We start from the raw sequence: 11,770 nt of genomic DNA, 5'->3' as shown, positions 1-11,770 counted from the left end.
AGGGAACACTGCCATGATCTACTGGTGCCGGTGTGAGTTTTGGCCCTTTTTCAGCTGATTTTTCATTCATGCGAGAATTTTTTTGGATCGCACCGAGTGTCAGGTTAATCGCGCGTCCTGCATCATTTAATATACATGGATTAACGAGCTGCGTTTAACATCTCACGACCACCTCCTGATTGGCGATTGTATGGTCGAATGAAAATCAAACCTGTCTGATATTCTGGTCGGCCGTCGTGAGGGTATCCCGCGGCTGAAGCACTACAAGCATCCAACCTCTTGCACTGTGCCTGTGCAAACACCCAGACCTGTCTTGTAATGTTTTTTTTTTTAACTTTGATGCCTCCCATCTCGAGTTTTTGTAAATTAAGTTTGAAAAAAAAAGCTTCTGTTTACGTTTTGCTTCTGGAAACACAAGTCCGACATGTGGTTTTTGAATGTTCAATGAGTACAGTGATTGAAAATATCAGCCCAGCTTCAGTTTGAATACTGCCATGAACACTACTGGCCAGTAGATGGCAGTACAGACCTTGAAAACATGCAAACACAAAATTCCAGATAATCTGTGTTTCTACTTGCTACGTTTAAGATGCGTGGAATTTAATAAAAGCAAACGACGTCTATAAACCCAGAGAATATATTCATGTGAGTTTTAGGCACTAGAGTTTAATGCTGTTGTCCTGATCAGAGTGTCTGAAATGCATTTCTCCTGTCGTGAACGTACTGAGATTACCCTATCACCCATAATGCACCTGGACACAGCATGCCGTGCCCACACTAAAACCTTAAAAATTAGCGCATTACTTTAAAACTAAAACATATCTGGTATTTTCACTTTATAAAACTTCAGAAGTGATGTTAATTTAAATAACTTGTCTGAAATAAGTTTGGTTAAAATTTGAACCATAAACTAAAAATGTATGCCTCTGTCTTGGGTGATATTGGCCGTGTATCAGTATGGGGTTAAAAGAAATGAGTTTTTTTTTTTTTGGTGACCAGTTATCATTTGCCTGCACAGCAGTTTCTTCTAGAAACAGCTCTCCTGTGTTTGCAGAACGTAGAACTACACATCTGTTCACTTTTGTTTACCACGTTAACGGTCTAAAAATTATCGGACAAAAATTTTTCGGAAGATAATTAGTCTGATAATCGTTTTCAAAATTATCTGCAAAATTAATCCAATAATGAAAACTTTATCTTCGATAGTTATCGGATTATCGGAACTGTGCACACCACTGTAGATTATACATATAGATATAATTGTTTTATGTATCTTTAATTATTTTTTTCAGTTTTATATGGCAATAATGTTCACTTTTTGACCTAGTGTAGCAATCCCCCCCCCCCCCCCCATTATTTCTGAACTGTAAGATTGTTTGGAACATGTATTCGTATATTAATGATTGTGAAGTCTGTTTTGTCCTCAAATGCCATTACTCGGGAATCCTTTACAGCATACAGATTGTATTTAGAATGTCTGTATATCATGATAACACAATTAGCATGGCAGCCTCATGACATTTGTGTGTGTGAGAATGGGCGATTGTGAGGCATCATTCTAAAGCACTTTGGTCATGAAACCACACTAAAATTGCAATCCATTTACCATACATGCAATTATAATAAAATATAAATATTTCATTATAATTGAATGTATGTGTGTGTGTACATATGTAATCATTTCAGTAGTTTTAATGGAGGGAATTATTTTAAACATGCCTACACGTTCAGTGCATGTTGGCCACACATGTTGACAAGCAGTAGTAATTAATTAATTAATTCATCCATTCATCTTCTACCGCTTAGTCCAATTAAGGGTTGCGGGGGGCTGGAGCCTATCCCAGCAGTCATAGGGCGTGAGGCGGGGTACACCCAGGACAGGACGCCAGTCTGTCGCAGGGCCACAAACAGACAAACAAACACAGACACAGTGTGTGTGTGTGTGTGTGTGTGTGTGTGTGTGTGTGTGTGTGTGTGCGTGTGCGGGGGGTATTTGGTATTTTCTCATTGAATGCACTTGTTGAGTTACAGAGTGTTAATAAACTGAAGGGTATGGGCTCTATGTATTCACTCACTGCATTTTATATGGCACATGGCAATGGGTGAAAAACCCCATCAAACCATAAATTACGTAAATCTGTCACTGGTGAACAAACAAACAAAATTTGGATGATTCAGTGCATATTGAATTTTCTGCAGCACACTGTATGAGCAACTTCTACTGTTTAATTCTATCAAATAATTTTCATCTCATACAGTGAGAAATCTTATATCTTTTCTTATCTGATAGGTGATCTGCTTGAGGTCACAGCTGATATCCACAACGCCACATCTCGACAAGTGAAGTTTGTGCTTGAATTGCGTGCAGTGCAACGCTACACTGCGATGGCGGAGTCAAAATTTATTCCAGCAAAGCGTTTTCAAAAATCTAAGTGGATTCCATGCTCAAGCAATGTGACTGTGAAAACTGACTTGCCCATCCCTGCAAAACTACCACCATCCATCCTGAACTGCTCTCTCTTCAGACTGGATTACATTGCGAGGGTAAATAACTCAATGATTGTCAATATTAGTGACACGACCCTGCATGCCTTCTGATTTTCTACAAGTGGCTAATTAATGAATGGGTTTGCATGGGCTGAAATTTAGCATCCCCAAGTTATATTGGAGCCAATGTTTTTGGTCCATCAAAATTGTGGTGACTTACAAGAAGACATTCGTTCCAAAATTGCCACTGATTTAATTTTTATTTATTTATTTGCTTTAAATCAGAGAAAGTTCTTTGGGGCCATCTCTTAAAAGTAGAATTTTTTTTTTCACATTTTTGCATTGAAAAGATTCCATTAAGTGATTAGAATGTCTAATTTTGGGGACTTTTTTTCTGTGATGAGATTTTGAGCAATAAGAGACAAGTGTATTCAAATCTCATGACAAAATGAACTAACCTGCAGTTCATATGATTAGTTAATTATTGTTGGATAACCCATGTTTGGGATAATCTCAGGTTTCTGAAAACAACAAAACAAAACAGGTCTTTTTAATTTTTTTATCATGTACCTGACTGTGCCAAAGCCAGAGTAAGTACGCAATATCTTGATAAAGAGTTTGTGTATCAAGGTGAAACTTTGTCCACACTATCACATCACTAAAACTTCAGACACACTGACTGGTGGATGTGTTTCATTTCTATTTGTGGCTGCCAGGGAGCCAAGTCTATAAACTTTGTGCATGTAATATCTTGACAAAGACAAGGTGAAAATTGGTACACAAGAACATCTGACTATGTCCTGTGACAAGGTCAACATTGGGCATGTTTAATTACCTCTGCCAACAAAGTTTGGTGAAGGTAATGATTTTGCCCTTGTTTGTTTGTTTAACAGCCTGAAACCCAGTTTTTCATGTATTATGATTTTTTAAAAATAATTCATATTTTATAGGCACAAACTGATTCAATTTTCACAGTGATAGATCAAGGTCAAAGTCAGGAAAAAAATTTGGAAAAATCCCTATTTAACATTGAACGAATTTTCAAAAATTCAATACTGTAAAAAAATAGAATATCAAGGGATTTTTCCAGTTTTCCAAGATTTTTCCTGACTTTGACCTTTGAATATGACTTTGAAAATTTAATAAGTTCTTGCCTTTCATGATATGAATTCTCTGTAAAAATTCCGTAACGATATATGAAAAATTGTGGGTTCCTGGCTGTTCACAAACAAACAAAAAGCAAAGACAAATTGTGCATAGCAGAGATAACCAATGTTCTGTGAAATTATCTGAAAAAAAGTTGAAAAAAAAAAAAAACCTGAACAAAATACATCCTTCCTGACATTTGATCACACCTAATTTAGCTCACGAAAAGCCACTTCTAACAGGACTTTGACCATGAAAATTTTTAATAAGGTCAAAAATTGTGGAATTGGAAAATAATGTTGCCGGCAGGTTGTGCTGTAAAGAGCACAATGCTCTCGTAATTGTGGCCTCCAGGAGTCAGAGTCTCTGAAAGTTAGTGTGACATGTTGAGAAAATAAAAGTTTGTGTATGATGTTACCATAATAAAATCTTAATCATGTTCAGTGTTGGGTTCATTTAAATTCTATGTTTGGCAGAAGGGTCAGAGTCTCTGAAACCTCATGTATGTGAGGACTAGACAAGGTCTTCAAGGATCATGATCAAACTCAACTGTAGATTATACCTTTGAAAACCTTGCACAAGTTTGAGTTTGCGAAAGGCGACGGAAGTTAAAGTAATGCTTTTTACTATATTAGTAGTGTGATGCTCAAATCTCAGTATTTAAATGGAAGTGCTTATTCCTTTAAGCCATGATACATTCAATGTAAATTGGGGAAAAGCAACAGTATCCTCATTGGAGGCTGATGAAAAAAAAACAAACACTAAATAAACATAATAAAAGATCCATAAATATCAATGGACTGATAAATAATAGGAGAGGAAGGGATAACCACAGCTGCCTTCTAGTGGGAAAACAAAATAAATTCCACTTCTGTATTTCTAGATTGACACGGATGTGTAAAGGAACAAAAACAAATCAAATCAAATCAATTTTATTTATATAGCGCCAAATCACAACAAACGGTTGCCCCAAGGCGCTTTATATTGTAATGCAAGGCCATACAATAATTATGGAAAAACCCCAATGAAAAACAAACACTAAATCATCATTACTCCAACAGGTTTATCTACGAGTCCACCTTCGGCGCTACCTGGTGATTGACTTACCGAGAGTCATCCTACCTGAATTAACAGGACATTCTATGGATCCCTCACGTCGGACCTGTACCCTACTTTGACTGAGTATGGAGAGTTCAAGAGTGTGTTTCCATGAACTGTAAATTTTCCTTTTGTATCACCAAAGATGTAAGACTATGGCTGTGCTGATTGTGTGGGTGACAAATGCCTTGTACCTTGTTTTGATAATAGCGATTCTTTTGATTTATTGTGGTTGCCAGAAAAGATGGTAACCCAACTGAGTTGGGTTTAGTATGACTGGCTTTGGGTCTTGTGAAGCGCCTTGAGGTGATTTCTCTTGTGATTTGTCACTATACAAATACATTTGAATTGAATTGAATTGAGTGTGGCATGGTGGATTAGTGGTTATCACTGTTGTCTCACAGTCAGAAGGTCCTGGGATCACTTCCCACCCGGTCCTTACTGTGTGGAGTTTGGATGTACAATTGTAGTAATAATTGGGAAGTTGCTCTGTATTCTTAGGAGTGCTATTTACCTGAAAACCCAGCCCAGAGCTGTAATAAATCTGGATGTAATGACAGATCTTTTCATTAAAACCAGCAGCTCCTGCCAAAATGCTGCAGAGGGGCAATTTTTTGGGTACCCTGTGTCAATTTCAATTCAGTTTCAATTCAATTTATTTCATTTGTGTAGCTCCAAATCACAACAAAGCTGCCTCAAGGCACTTCACACAAGTAAGATCTAACCTGACACAGTGGTAAGGGAAAACTCCCTCTGATGATTTGAGGAAGAAACGTCAAGCAGACCAGACTCAAAGGGGTGACCCACTGCTTGGACCATGCTACTGACACAAATGACAAAACGAATATACAGGAAATGTTGGGCGTCCATGCTGGTGCACAGGACGGGAGGCTTGCAGAAGAAGACACCACCCCATCTCTGGATGGAGCTGCACCTCAAACAGAGAGAACAGCAGATCAGGCATCACAAAAACAACAAGTACAGTCGGGGAAACCGGGGCACGGTGAATCACGGGGCACAGTGAATCAGTAGTAGTATATCTGAAAAACTACATATATATTTGCAGCAGTTATGCCATATTTTTATGCATAAAGACATCCCCCTTATAAATTAGTGTTTTGTTTTGGATACATTAAGGGTAAAACTAAGTGGCAAGTGAAGTCAGTTTTTTCCTGTCAAAAGTAAATTTTGTGGATGTCAGTGTTTGCATTTACTTCTCACAACAGAGGAAAGGTTGCCCAAAAAAATTATTAGTTAGAAGACTACCCCGTCCAAATGATGAGCATGTGTTATGGCTTCTCCAGACTATCAGCTATTTGATAACATGACTTGTGTGTCACATGCACCCGGGACACAGTGAATCAGTCTAGAAACTGATTTACTAAGCCCCATTATCAAGTGGATGACAAATATTACTTGTTGAAGCTTATACATTTGTGTATGTGGCTCACAATATGCTAAACTGTTATGAAAGTGTAAGATCAATTTTTCAAGTTACATGTTTTTATTGCAGACTAGTTTGAAATTGTAGTACACATATATATTTCTTTCATAAACCACAAAGCTCAAGATAACTCATTAACTATTAACTTTAAAAATGTCACTTTTCCATGATGGAAAAGTGAAATTAATAAGAGTATGGACCCTTGCGGATGTTATTTTTGATGGACAATTCTCAGGTTGTTTTCAACTTGTTGTAATTTCTTAATACGAATATCTTTTATACAAATTGACGATGTATATCATAGAATACATATTTCAAAGTAGAATGCCCATTTAAGTGTAAGTGTTAGCTATAGTTTATGCGACTTTTAACCATCTATATCTCCCACTTGGTTTTGACAGACAACGTAACATCCGCAAGGGTCATTTTTAATTTAATTTTTTTGTACTTAAAATTGACTCAAGGGCCTTTTATTTACTTTTAATTTTTCATTTCATGGGTTTTCTATTGACTAATGCACAATGCAATTGCCTTGAGGTTGGTTTGAAAAAAATATGACCTGGTTGAAAAAGTGAGGTCCAATCGTGTTATAATATATGATGAAAAAAGTGGATTTTCCAAACTTCTTTTCAGTTTTTCTTTATTTTATGAGCAACGAAATACACTCATTATGCATACTATATATACATTAGTTACATTAGTGTTAACAATAACAAACATTTCTATTCAACAATCCATATTTAATAAACATATTCATGAAGTACCTCAGGTGTAATATAATGGTTTAGAATATTATGAGCCATATAAACAACTGTTTTCACATTTGAACAGAAATTATGACAGTTGTATTTATAATAGTTTTTAAAAGACTTATATCACTATATACAGGGTGGGCCAATAAAATGTTACCACTTTTTGATCGTACACAAGTTTTTGAAATGAGACCTTATTCGAAAATTTTATTTACAGTCTTGTAACAGAAGCATCAGATTAACATTTGATACCAAAGGTTTCCCACTTTGTCTATTGTTTTCCGCACAGTTCAGTAATTGATGACGTCTTCAATCCAAGCTCCTCCTCTTTGGATTACAGCAGCAACATGCACATTGAAGTTTGTGATGACATTGCCACACATCTCAAGAGGGATTCTCAGAATTTCCTGACGGATGTTGGTCTTCAGGGCCTCAGTGGTCTGTGGGTTGTTGTAGTACACTCTGTAACTGTACGAATTAAAAAAGTGGTAACATTTTATTGGACCACCCTGTAACACACTCACACATTACATAGCTGGTTTGCTGGATTATAGTTTGTATATGTATCAGCATATATTTAATAATTTTGAAGAACTCTTTATAATCATGTGTTTTTTTCATTATATTCTAAGATGATTCACTGTGCCCCGTGAATTAGTGCCCAGGGCACGGTGCATCAAAAATTTTAAATTCAATTTTAAACACCTGTAAATTACACTTGGGGAGACATAGCTACAACCCCAATTCCAATGAAGTTGGGATGTTGTGTAAAATGTAAATATAAACAGAATATAATGATTTGCAAATCTTCTTCAACCTATATTCAATTGAACACACCACAAAGACAAGATATTTAATATTCAAACTGATAAATTTGATTGTTTTTGTGCAAATATTTGCTCATTTTGAAATGGATGCCTGTAACATGTTTCAAAAAAGCTGGGACAGTGGTATGTTTAACACTGTGTTACATCAACTTTCCTTCTAACAACACTCAATAAGCGTTTGGGAACTGAGGACACTAATTGTTGAAGCTTTGTAGGTGGAATTCTTTCCCCTTCTTGCTTGATGTACGACTTCAGTTGTTCAACAGTCCGGGGTCTTTGTTGTCATATTTTGCGTTTCATAATGCGCCACACATTTTCAATGGGCGACAGGTCTGGACTGCAGGCAGGCCAGTCTAGCACCTGCACTCTTTTACTATGAAGCCACACTGTTGTAACACGTGCAGGATGTGGCTTGGCATTGTCTTGCTGAAATAAGCAGAGACATCCCTGAAAAGGATGTCGCTTGGATGGTAGAATGTTTTGTTTCAAAACCTGGATGTACCTGGTGCCATCACAGATGTGTAAGTTGCACATGCCATGGGCACTAACACACCCCCATACTATCATAGATGCTGGCTTTTGAACTTTGCGCTGGTAACAACCTGGATGGTCTTTTTCCTCTTTTGTCCAGAGGATACAACGTCCATGATTTCCAAAAACAATTTGAAACACGGACTCATCAGACCACAGCACACTTTTCCACTTTGCGTCTGTCCATTTCAAAAGAGCTCGGGCCCACAGAAGGCGGCTGCGTTTCTGGATGTTGTTGATGTATGGCTTCTGCTTTGCATGGTCGAGTTTTAACTTGCACTTGTAGATGTAGCGATGAACTGTGTTAACTGACAATGGTTTTCTGAAGTGTTCATGAGCCCATGCGGATACTTTACACAGTGATGTTGGTTTTTAATGCAGTGCCGCCTGAGGGATCGAAGGTCATGGACATTCAATGTTCGTTTTCAGCCTTGCCGCTTACGTGTAGAAATTTCTCCAGATTCTCAGAATCTTCTGATTATTTTATGGACTGTAGATGATGGAATCCATAAATTCCTTGCAATTGAACATTGAGAAACATTGTTCTTAAACTGTTGGATTATTTTTTCCACACAGTTGTTCACAAAGTGGTGATCCTCACCCCATCTTTGCTTGTGAACGGCTGAGCCTTTTGGGGATGCTCCTTTTATACCCAATCATGGCACTCACCTGTTTCCAATGAACCTGTTCACCTGTGGAATGTTCCAAACAGGTGTTCTTTGCGCATTCATCAATTTTCTCAGTCTTTTGTTGCCCCTGTCCCAGCTTTTTGAAATGTGTTGCAGGCATCCATTTCAAAATGAGCAAATATTTGCACAAAAACAAAAAAGTCTGTCAGTTTGAACATTAAATATCTTGTCTTTGTGGTGTATTCAATTGCATATAGGTTGAAGAAGATTTGCAAATCACTGTATTCTGTTTTTATTTACATTTCACACAATGTCCCAACTTCACTGGAAATTAGGTTGCCTTATAAACAATAACTTGCTGTATTAAATCCACAACAGAATGACCTAAACGTATGCATAATGTGATTATACTGGCACAAAACAACATTTCTGATCCACTGTGCCCCGGCTTCCCTATAATTTGTCAGCATTAAGCAAAAAGAAAAACGGAAGAAATACTATGTTACCTTTGTCCTCAGTGTCCTTTGTTTAGGTTTTTGGTGCAAATAAATAAACAATTTAATTCAATAATTAATAAAAATGGGATACGCAATCAGAGCGTGATATTGAGTGTAGTCTCTGGTAAGAGTCGTGTAGAACATTGTGAGCAATCACAAAAGTTTTAAAAATTGAAAAAAAAATTGTGAGGATAAATTGCGATCCAAAAAAATGTGAATAATCAGATTTATTTGGTGCAGATCAGGGGTAATCTTGTATAAAAGCAGGTGACAATCATTTAATGGGAATCGCACATGTTCTGGTTTACTCTGCAATTGACAATTGTATGGAATCGGATATAAAATAGTAGGCAACAGTAAAAACTGCAATTATATACAAAGTGTTACAAAGTACATTTAAGTGCAATGCAGTCCAATACAATACATCCACATGGTTGGATTTTGAGCAGAAACTATGATCTGAACAATCAGGAGCTTTTTCTGCCAAGTTGCATTTTTACAAGTTGTGCCTTTTTTTCTGGCAACTGTGTGCATAATGTGCAAGAGAAATGCAGTTTCACTTTTGCACTCATGTCAAAGGATCTCACTGTAAGAGGGTGTGGTCAGTGAAACTAAACACCTAGGTGCTTTTGTTCAACTGATACGCTTCAGAAAAAGCTTGTTTACTCTCCAGGAAGCTTGAGATTGGTCTTTTTTTCAGAGCAACACTGACCAGCAAGCTGCCATGCATTTGTTTTTCTATAAACTGTGTTGCGCTTACGAGTCTGTGCATGTTTTTTAACCTGCAGGCAGATTAGCATGCTTTGACAGAATCCGGCTGAACAGGATTTGCACACTGTCCAGACGGCTTCGTCCTTGTAAACACATTTGGGTTTTGCACGGTGCCGTTTTGGTAGAAAATGACGATTCAGACTTTTGCAATCCAGTACGACGCCATTAACAAGTGAAACACCTTCACCAATGGAGACATCATCAAAGGTAAAATCATTCTGGAGCTTTCAAAAGACACCTCAATCCAGTCTATAATATTCACACGAAAAGGAAAAGCTTGGGTTTCGTGGAAAGAACATCACGGCCCACACAAAGGTCGTCTGTTCCACGCTGAAGAGACATATTACAGCATCAAACAGGACATTTAAAAGAAGGAAGACAAGATGGTAAAGTGCCACATTAACACTAATATGTGAAACACTGTTTTGATAATTAGCTGTTACTCAGTGAATTTACCATTTTTTCAGGCACAGAAGTTATTTGTCAGGGACGACGTGTTTCCTTTTACCTTCAAAGTGCCTGACAGGTGATTATGGTTTCCGCTGCTTCATCAATCTGCATGTTCAGTGTTCTGCTTCTCACCTTGTTTTTAATCTTTGCTATGCTTTACAGAAGATGCCGTCAACTTTTAGCGACCACAACCGGCAAAGTGATCCACACACTAAAAGCTGAGCTTAAACAGTCGATGAGGCTCACGGAAGAAACCACGGCCGAATTTGTCTTCATGGACAAACCAGATAAGAGTATTAAAGGACTTCTGGTAAGCAGTTATCATGCACCAAAATACAGCAGTGTAATGGAAGCAGAAAAGAATGAATGATATATTTGTTCTGTTAGGCACGTCAGCATGAGCAGATGACTAAATCTGTGAAAGTCTTTGGTTCTGGAGAGATTTTCATGGATGTTTACACTGACAAAATGGGATACCACCAAGGTAACAAGCTCTTTAACTTTTCCCCCCACATTTTTATACTCTGGTGTTCCTTAAGCGAGAGAGATACTATTTTTTCACCATAGCATAAAACGTGAACATAAAAACTAAGGGTGTATAAAATGTACCCCCCCCCCCCCCCAAAAAAAAACTGTAACTTAAAATTTTAAGTTTTTTTTACAGCATTTTAAAATAAAGTAAGACTTTTAGAATTAACAATGGTTGTATCTCGTTTGTTCCAAATATTCACAATTCTATTTGACCAGAAATGTTTACATGTATCCCTTCTTCAATAAAAATGATACAAATTGTGATTGTGGCCTCAGCTATTTGAGTATGATTTTATACAATTCTTAATATTTACCGTTATAGTACAACAATAAATCAGCTTTTACACATCTACATTCTAACGATTCAAGGTTAAGAAGTGAAAGTCTTTCAGAGACATCCCTTTACAAATATTCAATTTTCTAGTGAAATATCAGATGGCCATAACTTTTGTGCAAAGACACATAAAAGTTATAATCATGTCCCTTGAAAGTTCTGAAAATATTTCTGATCACAAAATGTGTTTTTCTAACAACAGAGTTACAGTGATTTGAATTTTCAAGTTAGATTGTATAACAACCCCAACATCACAAATACTGTCCAGAGTGT

At 37.1% G+C, this 11,770-nt stretch overlaps 1 pseudogene; it reads left to right on the top strand.

Moving 5' to 3' along the window:
* Nucleotides 1-9,517: 9,517 nt before the first annotated feature.
* On the top strand, nucleotides 9,518-11,199 carry LOC117509948 (annotated as a pseudogene).
* The last annotated feature ends 571 nt before the right edge of the window (nucleotides 11,200-11,770 follow it).

The sequence above is a fragment of the Thalassophryne amazonica genome, chromosome 5, assembly GCF_902500255.1.
Source record: "Thalassophryne amazonica chromosome 5, fThaAma1.1, whole genome shotgun sequence".
Lineage (NCBI taxonomy): Eukaryota > Metazoa > Chordata > Actinopteri > Batrachoidiformes > Batrachoididae > Thalassophryne > Thalassophryne amazonica.
Note: the sequence above shows the minus strand (reverse complement) of the source record. Positions and strands in the feature narration are given on the sequence as shown.